This window comes from Lactuca virosa, chromosome 8 (genome assembly GCF_052849685.1).
Source record: "Lactuca virosa cultivar CGN04683 chromosome 8, Lactuca_virosa_CGN04683_v6, whole genome shotgun sequence".
Lineage (NCBI taxonomy): Eukaryota > Viridiplantae > Streptophyta > Magnoliopsida > Asterales > Asteraceae > Lactuca > Lactuca virosa.
Window position 1 is genome coordinate 253,491,603 of NC_136433.1, and position 17,568 is coordinate 253,509,170.

Here is a 17,568-nt window from a genome sequence, read left to right on the forward strand (position 1 = left end):
CGTCATTACGTCATATCATTTGGAACAATTGGAGAGTTCCTCACCGTGTTCGGTGTAGCTCGAAGTCGGATCACACATTCCAATCTCACCATTTGCTCTAAATAGTAGTTAAGTAGAGTAGTATTTGATTTCCAAGTATGAACAACAAATGATATACATGTATGTATTCGAAATAGTAAGTATATAGTGATTTTTGGCATTGGTGCATCATAGACTTAAAACGGTGCATCACTGCGTATCTCTTGTAATATATATATGCTTTCATGCATAATTGGGAAGGTTTGTTGAGGTAAAAACTTTTTGGGAACCATATCGACCATCCCTACTCACCCGCCCACCTTAAGACCACCCATGTCATAACGTCATATCATTTGGAACTATTGGAGAGTTCCTCACCATGTTCGGTGTAGCTCGAAGTCGGATCACACATTCCAATCTCACCATTTGCTCTAAATAGTAGTTAAGTATAGTAGTATTTGATTTCCAAGTATAAAAAACAAATGATATACATGTATGTATTCGAAATAGTAAGTATATAGTGATTTTTGGCATTGGTGCATCATAGACTTAAAACGGTGCATCACTGTGTATCTCTCGTAATATATACGCTTTCATGCATAATTGGGAAGGTTTGTTGAGGTAAAAACTTTTTGGGACCCATATCGGCCATCCGTACTCACCCTCCCACCTTAAGACCACCCTCGTCATCACGTCATATCATTTGGAACTATTGGAGAGTTCCTCACCGTGTTCGGTGTAGCTCGAAGTCGGATCACACATTCCAATCTCACCATTTGCTCTAAATAGTAGTTAAGTAGAGTAGTATTTGATTTCCAAGTATGAACAACAAATGATATACATGTATGTATTCGAAATAGTAAGTATATAGTGATTTTTGGCATTGGTGCATCATAGACTTAAAATGGTGCATCATTGTGTATCTCTCGTAATATATACGCTTTGCATGCATAATTGGGAAGGTTTGTTGATTCCAATCACACATTTTTCTCTACATCGTATTTAAGTAGAGTATTATTTGAGTTCCAAGTATAAAAAACAAATGATATACATGTATGTATTCGAAATAGTAATTATATAGTGATTTTGGAATTGGTGCATCATAGACTTAAAACGGTGCATCACTGTGTATCTCTCGTAATATATACGCTTTCGTGCATAATTGGGAAGTTTTGTTGAGGTAAAAACTTTTTGGGAACCATATCGACCATCCCTACTCACCCGCCTACCTTAAGACCACCCATGTCATCACGTCATATCATTTGGAACTATTGGAGAGTTCCTCACCATGTTCGGTGTAGCTCGAAGTCGGATCACACATTCCAATCTCACCATTTGCTCTAAATAGTAGTTAAGTAGAGTAGTATTTGATTTCCAAGTATAAAAAACAAATGATATACATGTACGTATTCGAAATAGTAAGTATATAGTGATTTTTGGCATTGGTGCATCATAGACTTAAAACGGTGCATCACTGTGTATCTCTCGTAATATATACGCTTTCATGCATAATTGGGAAGGTTTGTTGAGGGAAAAACTTTTTGGGAACCATATCGACCATCCCTACTCACCCGCGCACCTTAAGACCACCCCCGTCATCACGTCATATCATTTGGAACTATTGGAGAGTTCCTCACCGTGTTCGGTGTAGCTCGAAGTCGGATCACACATTCCAATCTCACCATTTGCTCTAAATAGTAGTTAAGTAGAGTAGTATTTGATTTCCATGTATGAACAACAAATGATATACATGTATGTATTCGAAATAGTAAGTATATAGTGATTTTTGGCATTGGTGCATCATAGACTTAAAACGGTGCATCACTGTGTATCTCTCGTAATATATACGCTTTCATGCATAATTGGGAAGGTTTGTTGAGGTAAAAACTTTTTGGGACCCATATCGACCATCCCTACTCACCCGCCCACCTTAAGACCACCCCCGTCATCACGTCATATCATTTGGAACTATTGGAGGGTTCCTCATCGTGTTCGGTGTAGCTCGAAGTCGGATCACACATTCCAATCTCACCATTTGCTCTAAATAGTAGTTAAGTAGAGTAGTATTTGATTTCCAAGTATAAACAACAAATGATATACATGTATGTATTCGAAATAGTAAGTATATAGTATTTTGGCATTGGTGCATCATAGACTTAAAACGGTGCGTCATTGTGTATCTCTCGTAATATATACGCTTTCATGCATAATTGGGAAGGTTTGTTGAGGTAAAAACTTTTTGGGACCCTTATCTACCATCCCTACTCACCCGCCCACCTTAAGACCAACCCTGTCATCACGCCATATCATTTGGAACTATTGGAGAGTTCATCATCGTGTTCGGTGTAGCTCGAAGTCGAATCACACATTCCAATCTCACCATTTGCTCTAAATTGTAGTTAAGTAGAGTAGTATTTGATTTCCAAGTATAAACAACAAATGATATACATGTATGTATTCGAAATAGTAAGTATATAGTGATTTTTGGCATTGGTGCATCATAGACTTAAAACGGTGCATCATTGTGTATCTCTCGTAATATATACGCTTTCATTCATAATTGGGAAGTTTTGTTGAGGTAAAAACTTTTTGGGACCCATATCTACCATCCCTACTCACCCGCCCACCTTAAGACCAACCCCGTCATCATGTCATATCATTTGGAACTATTGGAGAGTTCCTCATCGTGTTCGGTGTAGCTCGAAGTCGGATCACACATTCCAATCTCACCATTTGCTCTAAATAGTAGTTAAGTAGAGTAGTATTTGATTTCCAAGTATAAACAACAAATGATATACATGTACGTATTCGAAATAGCAAGTATATAGTATTTTGGCATTGGTGCATCATAGACTTAAAACGGTGCGTCATTGTGTATCTCTCGTAATATATACGCTTTCATGCATAATTGGGAAGGTTTGTTGAGGTAAAAACTTTTTGGGGCCCATATCGACCATCCCTACTCACCCGCCCACCTTAAGACCACCCATGTCATCACGTCATATCATTTGGAACTAACAGAGAGTTTCTCACCGTGTTCGGTGTAGCTCGAAGTTGGATCACACATTCCAATCTCACCATTTGCTCTAAATAGTAGTTAAGTAGAGTAGTATTTGATTTCCAAGTATAAACAACAAATGATATACATGTATGTATTCGAAATAGTAAGTATATAGTGATTTTTGGCATTGGTGCATCATAGACTTAACACAGTGCATCACTGTGTATCTCTCGTAATATATACGCTTTCATGCATAATTGGGAAGGTTTGTTGTGGTAAAAACTTTTTGGGACCCATATCGACCATCCCTACTCACCCGCCCACCTTAAGACCACCCCCGTCATCACGTCATATCATTTGGAACTATTGGAGAGTTCCTCACCGTGTTCGGTGTAGCTCGAAGTCGGATCACACATTCCAATCTCACCATTTGCTCTAAATAGTAGTTAAGTAGAGTAGTATTTGATTTCCAAGTATGAACAACAAATGATATACATGTATGTATTCGAAATAGTAAGTATATAGTGATTTTTGGCATTGGTGCATCATAGACTTAAAACGGTGCATCATTGTGTATCTCTCGTAATATATATGCTTTGATGCATAATTGGGAAGGTTTGTTGAGGTAAAAACATTTTGGGACCCATATCGACCATCCGTACTCACCCTCCCACCTTAAGACCACCCCCATCATCACGTCATATCATTTGGAACTATTGGAGAGTTCCTCACCGTGTTCGGTGTAGCTCGAATTCGGATCACAAATTCCAATCTCACCATTTGCTCTAAATAGTAGTTAAGTAGAGTAGTATTTGCTTTCCAAGTATGAACAACAAATGATATACATGTATGTATTCGAAATAGTAAGTATATATTGATTTTTGGCATTGGTGCATCATAGACTTAAAACGGTGCATCACTGTGTATCTCTCGTAATATATACGCTTTGCATGCATAATTGGGAAGGTTTCTTGATTCCAATCACACATTTTTCTCTACATCGTATACACTTGAAAATTACATTGTGTCTCACCATTTATTCATTTATTGCTTTAAGTCTTGTATTACTTTATTTATATTCTTGTCTATATCTAAGTAATACTTGTCCATCTCTTCTCAATCTTCAAAACGAAAATCCATACATATCAAAATAAACCCTAAACAACTCCGGTCTGATTCTTTGTTATCTCTCAAAACTCTGTTTATGAAAAAAAAAAACAACAATTCAATTTACACTGTATACATCTGAATGTATACAGACTAATTATGTTATACATTGTCTACATAAGGATGTATACTGAGTAAATTGTACCCAGATCCATGCCTTCACATTCAGGATCACATCAGTAGTCACTGATAGCTTTCCAACACCCATTTCGTGATTTCCGTCGATGGCTCATGGCCCCACCTGAGAGCGTCGACAAGAGATGTCAGCAATGGGTGGTTGTGTGTGACTCGTCACCGTCTAGATGAGGAAGCCAACCATCGGCAAAGAGCGAGCAGCTTACATACTACTGGAATCTTCAAACTCAAACTTACCTCTCGCAACATTCCATCCCGGTTGAGAGGGGGCGTTTCGGCATCATCTGATGCTCCACAGGAATGGCGGTCCGTACACCGTGCAGATGAAGGAGTTACACGCAAAGCTACAGGAACTTCTAGACAGAGCACCGCCCCTTGACTAGGGGTGCCACCAGCTCGACAGGTGGAGTTTCTTATTGACTTAGTGTCGGGTGCAGCACCGGTGGCTAAGACACCTTACCGATTAGCCCCACCAGAGATGAAGGAGTTACACGCTCAGCTACAGGAACTTCTAGACAAAGCACCGCTTCGTTGACTATTACCGAAGGTCGGACTGGGACGGCAAGAGTCCATCAAATGACTGCAGAGGAGGCACAGGCATCTCCTATTGACTTAGTGTCGGGTGCAGCACCGGTGGCTAAGACACCTTAGATGATCATACAATTACCGATGGTCGGACTGGGACGGCGAGAGTCCATCAGATGACTGCAAAGGAGGCACAGGCGTTTCCTATTGACTTAGTGTCAGGTGCAGCACCGGTGGCTAAGACACCTTTTCTCCTTTTTTTTCTTGCTCGTCCCACCGAGCCCTTCGATGTTGCCCAGTACATCGAGCCAGCATCTTGCATGTGTATCACCCAGTACGTCGGGCCAATAACATGTACAACCCTTCCACATGATGGCGTACCCAATACGTTGGGCCAACACCAAAATGTAGAACACCTAAACCGGGGTTCCTGCATCGTTGGGCCAACCCTCACTAAACAGATGATGCTCCGTGCGTCGAGCCATCATCCACCGTACGTTGTTCAGACACTCACTACCTTGTTCCATCCTATTGGTCACAAATCCAACCCATTTGTCGAAGCCGCACGAGTTCAATAACTCGTTAATTGTCCGACTATGTGCCCCCTAAGTCCACTCACTCCATCCGTTATCCCACGAAAAATCACATGTCTTGCGCACTGTCCTAGTGCTTTTCGCGTTGTCCAACTCCCTATACTAGTAATGAGTGTTCTCATAGCGTCTACCACCTTCCAAGTAAGCTAAAATCTGTGTATAACCACCCGATCACTCTTCGAACGTGTAGCCATGCTCGTCTCTCATCAACTCCAAAGTTGGCTCTAGCAACTATAGTCCTGACGTGTCACATGTCACCTTACTGCTCATCAATCCACCGGAAGGTGCCGTTCATCTTGCACTCAACTTGTATGAACTTCTGGCGTCACTAAGCTGCTCGTCGCGATGAAATCGCCAATCTTCGGTTGTCTCTAGATGTTTTTCTCCACATTTGATCTCGTTGTACTCGTCACACATGCACTTCGTTCGTATGAAAGCGTATATATTACGATAGATACACAGTGATGCACCGTTTTAAGTCTATGATGCACCAATACCAAAAATCATTATATACTTACTATTTCGAATACATACATGTATATCATTTGTTGTTTATACTTGGAAATCAAATACTACTCTGCTTAACTACTATTTAGAGCAAATGGTGAGATTGGAATGTGTGATCCGACGTCGAGCTACACCGAACACGGTGAAGAACTCTCCGTTAGTTCCAAATGATATGACGTGATGACATGGGTGGTATTAAGGTGGGCGGGTGAGTAGGGATGGTCGATATGGTTCCCAAAAACTTTTTACCTCAACAAACCTTCCCAATTATGCATGAAAGCGTATATATTACGAGAGATACACAGTGATGCACCGTTTTAAGTCTATGATGCACCAATGCCAAAAATCACTATATACTTACTATTTCGAATACATACATGTATATCATTTGTTGTTTATACTTGTAAAACAAATACTACACTACTTAACTACTATATACTTACTATTTCGAATACATACATGTATATCATTTGTTGTTTATACCTGTAACTCCTTCATCTGCACGGTGTACGAACGGTCATTCCAGTGGAGCATCATATGATGCCGAAACGCCCCTATCAACCGGGATGGAATGTTGCGAGAGGTAAGTTTGAGTTTGAAGATTTCAGTAGTATGTAAGCTGCTCGCTCTTTGTCGATGGTTGACTTCCTCATCTAGACGGTGACGGGTCACACACAACCACCCATTGCTGACATCTCTTGTCGACGCTCTCAGGTGGGGCCATGAGTCATCGACGTAAATCACGAAGTGGGTGTTGGAAAGACATCAGTGACTACTGATGTGATCCCGAATGTGAAGGCATGGATCTGGGTACAATTTACTCAGTATACATCCTTATGTAGACAGTGTATAATATAATTAGTCTGTATACATTCGGATGTATACAGTGTAAATTGAACTGTTTTTTTTCATAAATAGAGTTTTGAGAGATAACAAAGAATCAGACCGGAGTTGAAAGTTTACATTCCCCTTATGTGAGCTTAAAAGCTGGTTTTCAACGACAAAAACTCCCAACACTTTGTCTTTCGCTTCCGGTGATTGAGGGTAAAAAAATGTGAAGCTTGTAACGAATGCATTAATCTTGGCACTAATTTTCTTAGAAAGATAACAAAATACTAAATGAAATATATGATATAAATATATATTTTTTTATTAGCACATTAAAGTTTATATACATAAAATAAAAACTAGTCTGTAAAATAAAAAGCACCATATTTTCTTCTTTTTCTTTTTAGTGCAAAACAAAGAATACAAAGTTTAGGTCTCCATGGGGTTAATAATCCAACCGGTATAGTTTTTAAGAGCCTTAGAATTTCTAAAAACAAACCAATTGAAAGCGAACAAAATAATCGTATCTACAATCGTATCCTTATTGTATTTCTTCGTTTGAAAAGTTGTGTCGTTCCGGTAAGTCCAAAGCACCAAAATCACCGTGTAGCAAATGGAGAGCTTGATGTCACGTTTACCTTTGTTGGAAACTGCTAACCATGTATTTTTCTCTTGTACCCTTGGGTCCATCAAGGTTATCATGCACACCCCTTGGGTCATTAAGCATAAAGTTAACATTTTTGGGTTCTGGGTTGATGTTAACTTGAAACCCTTCACAATTTGATTAGATTTCTAGTATGTGAAATTGACTACACCTATTCAAAGATGAAGTTTTGTGATGTACTTTGTTTATGTATTCTTCACACTTTTAGCCATAGATTTCAAGATTTTGCAAATAACATCATATTTTCAGAACATAAATCAAAGAAATCACACATAACAACATACACACATAGATCAACACATAGTACTTGTATTCTCCCCCCAAAAACAAGTAAAAACCGAAAACAAGGGGGTATGAACTCACCTTGGGTTTGTTGTTTCGGTTTTGAAGTAAAGATGAAGAGATCTTGGTCCTAGCAAGATTTCTTGGGTGGGTCTCGAACCTAGGAGGGTTCTAGGAGTGTGATCACCAAAAACTTGCTTGGAAGGAGTGATCTAATCACGAGAATGAAGTTATAATACTTAAATGTGTAAATACTTACCAAGAAATGATGATTTTTGGTGGTGAAAACCTTCTTGAAGATGTTCAAAATCTCGAAAATTAGAAAGGAAGGGAAGGAGAGTTGTTTTCCTTGAGAGTGTTTGAGAAAATTTGCAAGTGAGATGTGTGTGGTTGTGTGTTCGGCCGAAGATAAGAAGAAAGAGAGGGAAGAGAAGGCTTGAAGTGATAGTTGCATGGAGACATGAGAAGTTGCATGGATATATGTTGAGTATAATGCTTGGTTATCCTTCATGTAAAAATGAGGTGGCATGGTTAAATCTTTCATTCTTTTTCTTTTTTGGAGACTTATTGGTCCATTACGCCCAATAAGAAAATCCTAGTCCATATTGGACTTAAACCGGGATTTTTAGGGTTTCCAATCTTTTGTTGACTATTTAAAGTGTTTTAGAGTGTAAAAAAAAATCAAAAGTTGGACCAAAAGTACAGATGCAAACTACAAGGACCACAACTGTAATTTACTAACCTAAACTACTGCTATTTTGTGCGGGTGAACATCTCTAGGCGAGTCGTTCTTGGGACTCGACGAGTCAGAGCGTAATAACCATCAAATCCTTCTGCCGAAGGTCCCTTAGTTGTTCAAGCTCATTAGGGGGCCTGGGAGTCATAGGAATCGACGAGTGCTTAGAGCAGGCTCGGCGAGTCCAAGGGAATCTCCCAAGGACTCGACTAGTTGTTCATATAACTCGGCGAGTCGTAGACTGGATGTGTTCATAAGAGGGAGGTGGGCTCAACGAGTTCAAGGTGAACTCGGCGAGTCAGATGAAGTTGGCCCTAAGGGTAAGATCGAAGGAGAACCCGTCGAGTTCTTGCCAGACTCAACGAGTGGGGACGGGGATTTGCATCGAGTTGAAGGGTATGGACTCGACGAGTTGGTAGACCAAATCAGCCGGCCCACCATCAGGGGTATTTGGTGGATAATTGTCTCTGTGATAATTATCTTGGTGTGTTTATGTGATATGGTCATAAGATATGCCTGTATGATATGCAATGTGTATGTGCTAATAGGGAATAGTTTTTTGTGACAATCCGAAATTTTTATCTTATACACTTATTCAAACCAATGAAGGTTAGACTCGTTTTTGCTATTTTCTAGCACTATTTAGAGTAAATTAGAGTGTTTAAAACCTAGTATAATCAAGGTATGAGTCGTGGGATGAGTTTTGAGAGTGTAAAACCTTGAAAATGAGCCAAACATTCCAACATATGGAGTGTGCGGCCACACACTTGTGTGTACAGCCACACACAAGAGTGTGCGGCCACACACCCATCCCAACCGCACACTCTCCCATATATATTCAACACTTGTCATTTTTGAACACTTTTTCCACTTCTTCAAAGCTAGAACTCGTTTTCTCTCAAGTATCATCCAAAGTTTCACTTCAATCTTCAATCAAGTGAGTGATTCCTTCTTTGTTTAGCTAATACATGACCTTAACTAGCCTTTTTCCTTGATTTGATCCATGAAAACACCTATTTGGTGTTAGATCACCAAGAACACACACTACTTTTGGGGCTTTTAACTACACTTTTAAGCCTCTAAATCGGGTATACACTTGCAATAGCTTGTTATAAGCTAAAGACCCTTGAATTTACACATGAAAAACGCCATTTCATATGATCTTCAAGTGTGTATGGCCGCACACACCATGTGTACGGCCGCACACACCAAGTGTAGCCGCACACACCATTTTTAGGTCCAAAATGGCGATGAACTCCATATAAGGCTAAATCATGAAGTAAGAAACCTTCCTAGATGAGTCCTAAAGCCTTAAAATACGTTTTGGCACATTCCATAGGGAGTGTGCGGCCGCACACACACCCTGGCCGCACACACACAAATAGTGTGTATTTTGACCATACACTCCCGTGTATAGCCATATACCCCTTATATACAATCCTATATGGTTGTAACACTTCAAAATAAGTGTTTACTAGTCCCTAAGGTGGTTCCAAGTCAATAATTAGTTGTTATAAGCACTAATTGTATTCATATATGTATCATTATATGTTAAATAGGATCCGCGTGTGTGCTCAAGTCTTCACTTGACACTTAGCATCCTATCCGGCACTTTCATCCAAACCACTCACTACAGGTGAGTTCATACCCCTTAATTAACCTTTTAAATGTTTTAAATGCTTTTATGGGGGGGGGGGAATACTAGTTGAACAATTTTAGTTATTATATCAATCACATGTGATTAATAACTACCAAACAAGTGGATTTCTTACTTTTCAAACTGTGTTATCAAACTGTTTTACTTCAAACTGTTTTACAAACTTTTGTACATATCAAATACTTTTATTAAAATCTTTTAAACTTATTTTCTGTTAAATGTGTACCTATATAGATATAGTTATATAAGTAGGATTGAAAGGACTTAGGACTGATAGCTCACCTTACTTCATGTTCCTTGTTTGGTTGTGGACTTAGGGTATTCAGGTTATTTGTCTGAAGGTCGTTTGAATCCTAGTTATATATTATGTATATGTATATAGGTATAAAGGTTCCTTCTTTCATTCAGTTCAATGCCTTTGGGTAGCAAGGGTATACACACATGTTCATACATTCAAACAACATTACTAGTAAGCTATAATAGGTATAGTTTAGGGAGATACTAATACTATTACTAGAACAATGAAACACACAAAGAGTCAGTTCATACATGAGTCAATACTATACAGAGAGAACATAACATACAGATAGAGAATAATATGATGAGAAACAAACAATACCATACAGAGAGAACATACATACATGCTAGACAGGGAGAGAACACACAATACAGTTAGCACATACATATACTAGAACATTACTACAGTTATGTGAGCCACGTAACGGGGCATGGCACTACCTGTCATGACCGTTTTGTATCCAGAATCTCCTTAAGTGGGGAGCGTATGAGTTTGTGTATAGATCTATACTGGATTGACTATCCTACACCTTGTTGCTCGCTACAGTGGGACTTGCAAGTCTACGGGTGCCAAACGTCATTTCTTACGACGTCTTACATCGTCGTTTTTCTAGAGTCGGTAGCAGGGTACAGGCCGATCACATGGTACTTTAAATAACAATTGGTTTAAGGTAGTTAGTACAGCAGTAATTAATTAATACAACACTACAGTACTATTTCATTTTCCCATTGCATTCACTTTGTGAACTTCACATAATAAACAGTAATGTAAAAACTATATTTTTGGTTAATGATAGTCAGATTTGGGAAAATACATACTCTTACAAGAGACACACACACAGATACTAGATGCCTTGGTAGAAGGCTACTTTTAGTAGGAAACATAGGGTTTTCTAGGGGAGTTCAAACAATTACAAACTTATACATCTCAGACTTACAAACACTTTCATACAAGCAATGACACTAATATACTTATGATCTCACCAGCTTTAAAGCTGATAAACTCTTTCAAAATAACTTGTATTCTCAGGTCACCAGTAGACAGGTACCAATGCCAGGTTTTGAGAAGATGGAGTTCGTTCAAGACTCATCTTTTATTTTGATTCATATTTTGGTGTCTATTTCACTTGACAGAACACACTTGTATTAAATTATATTATTAATGCAATGGATGATGTTGTTGGCACTAGATAGCCATTCACTTTCGATCGACCTCATGCCGGTCTCAATTAAAAGTTTCGACGTCATTATCGGCATGGATTGGTTGAGTCTTCATCGTGCCGACATCATGTGTTATGAAAAGGCTGTACGCCTTAATCTGTCGTCTGGTGAAACTCTAGTAGTATATGGCGACAAACCCGGCACGAACCTTTGTATCATCTCGAGCATTCAAGCTCAGAAATTCTTGCGAAAGGAATGTCGCGCATTCCTTGCTCATGTGGTCGATGTGAGCCAAGAAACGAAAGACATCCAGAACATTCCAGTAGTACGCGACTTTCCCGACATCTTTCCGGAAGAACTCCCAGGATTACCTCCGCGACGTCAAGTCGAGTTCAGAATCGACTTAGTTCCAGGGGCTACCCCAGTAGCCAAATCGCCCTATCGTCTAGCACCTGCAGAGATGCAAGAACTGTCCTGTTAACTTAACGAACTGCTCAGCAAGGGCTTTATAAGACCAAGCTTCTCACCCTGGGGAGCTCCAGTCTTGTTCGTCAAGAAGAAAGACGGATCGTTTCGTATGTGCATCGACTACAGGGAGCTCAACAAACTGACCGTCAAAAATCGTTATCCTTTGCCTCGTATTGACGATTTATTTGACCAACTTCAAGGGGCGAATTTCTTTTCAAAAATCGACTTAAGATCCGGATATCACTAACGACGAGTGCTAAGGTAGGATGTCCCGAAGACAGCCTTCCGAACTCGTTATGGGCACTACGAATTCGTAGTGATGCCGTTCGGATTAACAAACGTGCCCGCAGTATTCATGGATTTAATGAATAGGGTGTGTCGTCCTTACTTGGATCAGTTCGTTATCGTCTTCATCGATGACATACTTATCTATTCTCGTAGTAAGGAGGAGCATAGTCAACATCTACGACTCGTCTTAGAAACGCTGCGTTCGGAAAAGCTCTATGCGAAGTTCTTGAACTGTGAATTTTGGATCCGAAGAGTCGAATTCTTAGGGCACGTGGTTAGCGAAGAGGGAATACACGTGGACCCTTCCAAAATTAAAGCCATTGAGAGCTGGTCAGCACCGAAGACGCCTACAGAAATTCGTCAATTTCTAGGCCTCGCTGGCTACTATATCAGGTTCATTCAGAACTTCTCCCGCATTGCGAAACCTCTTACAACACTGACCCAGAAGGGCGTGGCCTTTGACTTGGAAGAGAAGCAGGAGAGAGCGTTCCAAACGCTCAAGCGAGCCTTGTGCACCGCACCAATACTATCCCTCCCCGAAGGGATAGAAGACTTCGTTGTCTATTGCGATGCGTCAAATCAAGGACTCGGATGTGTTCTGATGCAGCAAGGTAAGGTCATCGCCTATGCCTCGAGACAGCTGAAGACACACGAGGTCAACTACACTACTCACGATCTTGAACTAGGAGCAGTTGTGTTTGCTCTGAAGATCTGGAGACACTACCTATACGGTACAAAAAGCACTATCTTTACAGACCACAAAAGCCTACAGCACATATTCGACCAGAAGGAGCTCAACATGAGACAACGACGGTGGGTCGAGCTATTCAGTGATTACGAATGCAAAATTCGTTATCATCCGGGTAAAGCTAACGTAGTAGCTGACGCCCTAAGTCGGAAAGAATATTCTGGTCGTAGAGTCAAATCATTGACTATGTCTATCCATTCACACTTGTCCACACAAATTAAGGAGGCTCAGCTCGACGCTTTGAAACCTGAAAATGTGGCGGGTGAATCCCTAAGAGGGATGGATAAGAACTTGGAGGTTAAGGGTGGCAGAGCTTATTATCTCATGGATCGGATCTGGACCCCGAAACACGGTGGTTTCAGAGACTTGGTCATGAACGAGGCGCACAACACTCGTTATTTCGTCCACCCAGGTTCAGATAAGATGTATCTGGATCTTAAAAAGCTATATTGGTGGCCTAACATGAAAGCAGAGATTGCTACCTTCGTAAGTAAATGCCTTACTTGCACAAAGGTCAAGGTCGAATACCAGAAACCCTCTGGTCTACTACAATAGCCTGAGATACGGGAATGGAAGTGGGAGCGGATCACTATGGACTTCATAACCAAGTTGCCCAAGACAACGGGTGGACTTGATACCATATGGGTCATCGTCGATAGATTGACCAAGTCCGCACACTTCCTGCCTATCAAAGAAACAGACAAGATGGAGAAGCTTACAAGAACCTAAATTCGGGAGATTGTACGACTGCATGGTGTTCCCATATCCATTATCTCGGACAGAGATAGTAGATTCACTTCGAGGTTCTGGCAGTCGCTACAAAGTTCCTTAGGAACTAGGCTGGACATGAGTACAGCCTACCATCCACAGACCGACGGACAAAGTGAGAGGACTATCCAAACCTTGGAAGATATGTTGCGAGCCTGTGTGATTGACTTTGGAAAAGCATGGGATACTCATTTACCCCTTGTCGAATTTTCCTACAACAACAGTTATCACACGAGCATAAAGGCTGCTCCTTTCGAGGCCCTCTATGGCCGAAAGTGCATATCCCCTCTGTGTTGGGCTGAGGTGGGTAATACCCAGTTAGCTAAAGGACGAGTTCCTGACAGCACTCTCACAGGTCCGGAGATCATACGGGAAACGACAGAGAAGATCGTTCAGATTTGTGAACGATTGAAAGCCTCTAGAGACCGACAGAAACGCTACGCAGATAAACGAAGGAAACCGTTGGAATTCCAGGTGGGCGACCGTGTTCTATTGAAGGTCTCACCCTGGAAGGGCTTAATACGCTTTGGAAAGCGTGGAAAGCTAAACCCAAGATACATAGGGCCTTTCGAGATTCTCGCTAGGATCGGCCCTGTAGCTTACAAACTTAACTTACCTCGTGAACTCAGTAACGTACATTCTACTCTCCACGTCTCGAACTTGAAAAAGTGTCTGTCCGACGAGACTCTTGTAATCCCACTCGACGAGATCGAGATCAACGAGAGCCTCAACTTCGTGGAAGAACCTGTAGAGATCATGGACCGAGAGGTCAAGCAAACAAAGCAAAGTCGTATCCCAATAGTGAAGGTTCGTTGGAACGCCAAGCGAGGGCCTGAATTCACTTGGGAGCGAGAGGATCAGATGAAACTGAAATACCCTCATCTTTTTGCTTAGTTATTTGTAACTACTTAATTGCTTAAACTCTAATTTCGGGACGAAATTCTCTCTAACGGGGGGATGATGTGACAATCCGAAATTTTTATCTTATACACTTATTCAAACCAATGAAGGTTAGACTCGTTTTTGCTATTTTCTAGCACTATTTAGAGTAAATTAGAGTGTTTAAAACCTAGTATAATCAAGGTATGAGTCGTGGGATGAGTTTTGAGAGTGTAAAACCTTGAAAATGAGCCAAACATTCCAACATATGGAGTGTGCGGCCACACACTTGTGTGTACGGCCACACACAAGAGTGTGCGGCCACACACCCATCCCAACCGCACACTCGCCCATATATATTCAACACTTGTCATTTTTGAACACTTTTTCCACTTCTTCAAAGCTAGAACTCGTTTTCTCTCAAGTATCATCCAAAGTTTCACTTCAATCTTCAATCAAGTGAGTGATTCCTTCTTTGTTTAGCTAATACATGACCTAGATAGCCATTCACTTTCGATCGACCTCATGCCGGTCTCAATTAAAAGTTTCGACGTCATTATCGGCATGGATTGGTTGAGTCTTCATCGTGCCGACATCATGTGTTATGAAAAGGCTGTACGCCTTAATCTGTCGTCTGGTGAAACTCTAGTAGTATATGGCGACAAACCCGGCACGAACCTTTGTATCATCTCGAGCATTCAAGCTCAGAAACTCTAGTGAGAACCCCTACTAAAGTAGAAAGGGGTATACGTGAGTACCCCTACTAAGGTAGAATGGGCATAGGTCTAAGTATAAGTAGATGAATAGGGCATAGGCATATGTGCCAACTTTATGGCCATGAGAGCCTCATGCCTCTTGTAGGTCACTTCTTAAAACCAAGATGCCACATGCATCAATCTTGGGTCATTGGAAGGGTTAGTTAGTGACTCAATCGTGTCACTCAAATAAGTTTTCCCCAAGATACCCATACTTGTTATGTTACGTTATATGATTTATGATTCTGAGAATTGCATGCTAGATTAGGGCTAAGGATCTAGGAGGATGCCTTTTATTCCTGATATATGATTCTGAGAACTTCATGCTAGAACCTTACTAAGCATTGCCACCCCTGCTAAGCGTAGGGCCTTGAACTGCATGCTAGACTAGGGCTAAAGATCTAGGAGGATGCCTTGAATGCCTGTTGTATGAGCTGCATGCTAGGACTGTCCAGTCCTAGTGCAGCTAATGGCGGAGAGAAGGTCGGAGGGTGCCCTAGGAAAGCCTAGGACGAGATTAGTGGAAAATGGTACCGACAAAGGGACCTGGTGAAGTTGAAGCAATCCTTGAGGAAAGTACGGATAGATGTGGAAGGTAGTATGGGCCCGTACTACTAAAAGCAGAGGATCCGTACTCGAGTCAAGGAGGGCCGAGATGGAACTAGGAAACTTGGATGGCATGTGAGATCTCTCGGGAGTATGTATGATCCTGACATTTATGTGTTTGTTCTCAGTATGGTGATCACACGACATGGATCCGGATCAGGATCGGGCTCGGGTGCAGGATCCGAGCAAGTTGATGACGGGCTACGCGAGTTCATCGCGTCTGAGATCACGAGAGGCATCCTTGAGTCGACCCCGGTTATTTTCGGGTCGGTCAAGGAAGGGATTGTTGAGCTGATGGAGGATCGCCTCCGAGCATTCAGGAGTGACTTGGCGTACAGCCAGTCGGGTACGCGCACACTGTCCTTTAAGGACTTCAGGGGGAGTGGTGCGCCGGACTTCCATGGGGTGAAGGACCCCATTACTGCTAGGAGATGGATCGCAAACATCGAGTCTGTGCAGTTGACGAGCTTCTGCCCGGAAGGGTCGAAGGTCCGCTTTGCTCCGGGGTGTCTGAGGGATAGAACTAGAGACTGGTGGGAGTCAGTTGGTGAATCGTTGGGAGCCCCAGCCGTCGAGGCTATGACGTGGTCAGATTTCGTGACCAGATTCAGGGTTGAGTTTGCGCCGGCTGTGGAGCTTTAGCAGCTGGCCACGGAGTCATATGACCACAGATGAAGTAGGTCATGTTTCTCAATCTGGTCTTAAGTCAAAATATATGCAGCCACACGCCTCATCTCTAGTAGGTCATGTTTCTCAATCTGCAACATCATTAACAGTGTATATCATTTGTTGTTTATACTTGGAACTCAAATAATACTCTACTTAAATACGATGTAGAGAAAAATGTGTGATTGGAATCAACAAACCTTCCCAATTATGCATGCAAAGCGTATATATTACAAGAGATACACAGTGATGCACCGTTTTAAGTCTATGATGCACCAATGCCAAAAATCACTATATACTTACTATTTCGAATACATACATGTATATCATTTGTTGTTCATATTTGGAAATCAAATACTACTCTACTTAACTGCTATTTAGAGCAAATGGTGAGATTGGAATGTGTGATCCGACTTCGAGCAACACCGAACACGGTGAGGAACTCTCCAATAGTTCCAAATGATATGACGTGATGACGGGGGTGGTCTTAAAGGTGGGCGGGTGAGTAGGGATGGTCGATATGGGTCCCAAAAAGTTTTTACCTCAACAAACCTTCCCAATTATGCATGAAAGCGTATATATTACGAGAGATACACAGTGATGCACCGTTTTAAGTCTATGATGCACCAATGCAAAAAATACTATATACTTACTATTTCGAATACATACATGTATATCATTTGATGTTCATACTTGGAAATCAAATACTACTCTACTTAACTACTATTTAGAGCAAATGGTGAGATTGGAATGTGTGATCCGACTTCGAGCTACACCGAACACGGTGAGGAACTCTCCAATAGTTCCAAATGATATGAC